The sequence below is a fragment of the Somniosus microcephalus genome, chromosome 4, assembly GCF_052327205.1.
Source record: "Somniosus microcephalus isolate GS21.2 chromosome 4, FLI_Smic_1.0, whole genome shotgun sequence".
Classification (NCBI taxonomy): Eukaryota; Metazoa; Chordata; class Chondrichthyes; order Squaliformes; family Somniosidae; genus Somniosus; species Somniosus microcephalus.
In genome coordinates this window covers 1,563,466-1,565,965 of record NC_140990.1, presented here as the reverse complement: position 1 = coordinate 1,565,965, position 2,500 = coordinate 1,563,466, and the positions used below count along the sequence as shown (strand labels likewise).

Genomic DNA, 2,500 nt, shown 5'->3' with positions numbered 1-2,500 from the left:
TTTCAGTCTCCACCTCTGTCTCACTATCCGTCTCTCTGTCTCCCTCTCATTCTCTCACTCACTTTCTGTCTCTCTCTGTTACACATTTGTCATATGCCTCCATTTCTCTCTCTCTCTCTCTCTCTTTCATTCTCCTGTTGATCACTGCTCCCTCTGGGGCTGGTCAATGAGCCCAGGTCTGTTCACAGCGGCATTCTTGCTCTGCGATTCTGCACAGTAACGCCATCCATCAGTTCCTCGTCAGATATGGTGAACAATCCCCAACTGCTACTCCCGAGGTCGGCTTTCAATTCCACGATGGAGTGGAAGCATTTTTAAGATGTCAAACTGTATTTCTATTTCCTGGAGTAGCTTTATGTTAAAAAGCTACAGTGAGAAACAGAAGAGTGAAAAACATGTGAGAGGAGATTGTCTCGTTGAGAATTTTCTTGAGCGGAGACTGTTCAGGGACTGAGTGCTGTTTTGCTCCAGAGCGATGGATGATTGCGGTTTTATCTGAGCAACATTTAAAGGCTTACAGACCTAGTAGGCGTGGCCGAGTGGTTAAGGCGATTAATTGGAAATTCTTTGGGGTTTCTCCGCGGAGGTTCGAATCCTGCCGACTACGGTTCCAGCATTTTTCATTTCAAAATATAATTAAATCTCTGGGGAACTAATCCTGAGTTGGGCGGAATTAAATCCAACACCTCGAAGCTTTTCACTTTTTCATGGTGCAAATATTCAAGAAATATACGGTCGGAAATAGAACAACAATCAGACAAATCAGGGTTTAAACTAATTTGGCAGGGGTCCATCCTTTCCTGATATGTATACCCTCGGATTTCTGTAAAACAGAAAAAAAGCCTACCAAAATAATGTTAAAAGATTTACTGTCACATGAAGAATGGTATAACAACTCCCTGCACCAGTTCCTCGTTAGTATAGAGCTCTCTCTCTCTCTCTGTTTCCCTCTCCCTTTTGTGTGGGGCGCGGAGGAGGGAGAGAGTGACAGAGAGAAAGAGATTAACAGGGTTACGGACAAAAAGCGGGGGGTGGGACTGAGCACGACTGCTCTTTCAAAGAGACAACACAGGCACGGCGGGCCGAATGGCCTCCTTCTGTGCAGTAAGTGTCTATGAATCCATGAAACTCAGAAAAGCTTATTAAATATGTGAGTTACACATAAACATAGAGAGCAGACACACATGTCTGTGTGTGTGTGTGTTCGAGTCTTTGTCTCAATCACTGCATAACTACTTCCTCTACCAGGTCCCTGATAGTATAGTGGTGAGGATTCAATTCCCCGACACGTTCTCTCTCTCTCTCTCTCTCTCTGTCTCATATTTAACTCTAATTCTTAAAGTGCTATTTTGGCATCTGCTGAATCTGCATTTTCTCAAGTGTCACTATTGACTAACAAGGAGAAAGAGAATTCGGACTCTACCCCTCTCTGTCACACTATGTGGTCTCTCTGTCTCCCTCTCATTCTCTCTCTTTGTCTCTCTCACTCTCTCTTTCTGTCCCTGTTACACATTTGTCATAAGCCTCCTTTTTTGTCTCTCTCTCTCTGTATCTATCATTGTCTCTCTCTTTATCTCTCTGAATATCTCTCTGTCTTTCTCTCTCTGTCTCACTATTTGTCCCTTTCTCTGTTTGTCCCGTCTCTCTCTCTCTTTCTCTCTCAGTCCAATTCTGTTCACAGCTCGATTCTTGCTCTGACAGATTTTATATCCGTCAGCTCCTCGTTAGTATAGTGGTGAGTATCCCCGCCTGTCACGCGGGAGACCGGGGTTCAATTCCCCGACGGGGAGGAAGATTTTATAATTCAAAATTTTAAACTTTTGGCCAACTCCTCAAAACCTCCTTGGGAAAGTAGAATAGAAAAAACATCAACTAAAATAATTTTAAAAGATTTACTGTCATAACAACTTCCTGCACCAGTTCGTCGTTAGTATAGAGCTCTCTCTCTCTGGTTTCCTCTCTGTCTCATTCACTGTTCCCCAGTCTCTCTCTGTCTCATTCACTGTTCCCCAGTCTCTCAGTCTCTCTCTGTGTGCCTCTCTCCGTGTCCCTCTCGCTCTTTGGTTCCCTCTCCTTGCTCACTCCTCCCTCTGGGGCTGGTGAATGAGCCCAGGTCTGTTCACAGCGCCATTCTTGCTCTGAGCTTCTGCAGAGAACGCCCAGCAGTGACTTTCGTCAATTCCTCATCAATTCAGTGCACAATCGCCGCCTGTTGCACGGCTGACAGAGGTTCAATTCTGTGATGGGGAGAAATTAGTCTTTCCAGTGTAAAATAATTGTTATATTTCTTGGCGTAACTTAATGTTAAAAAGTGAGGGAGGAACATGGAAGAGTGAAACAATGCGAGGGGAGATTGTCTCTTTGGGAATTTTCTTGAGCGGAGACTGTTCAGGGACTGAGTGCTGTTTTGCTCCAGAGCGATGGATGATTGCGATTTTATCTGAGCAACATTTAAAATCTCACAGGCCCAGTAGTTGTGGCCGAGTGGTTAAGGCGATGG

The 2,500-nt window shown here is 44.6% G+C and overlaps 1 non-coding gene across 1 annotated transcript; it reads left to right on the top strand.

Moving 5' to 3' along the window:
• Window positions 1-1,718: 1,718 nt before the first annotated feature.
• trnad-guc (transfer RNA aspartic acid (anticodon GUC)) lies at window positions 1,719-1,790 on the top strand. Its single transcript has one exon. It is a non-coding gene; the product is annotated as a tRNA-Asp (tRNA).
• The last annotated feature ends 710 nt before the right edge of the window (window positions 1,791-2,500 follow it).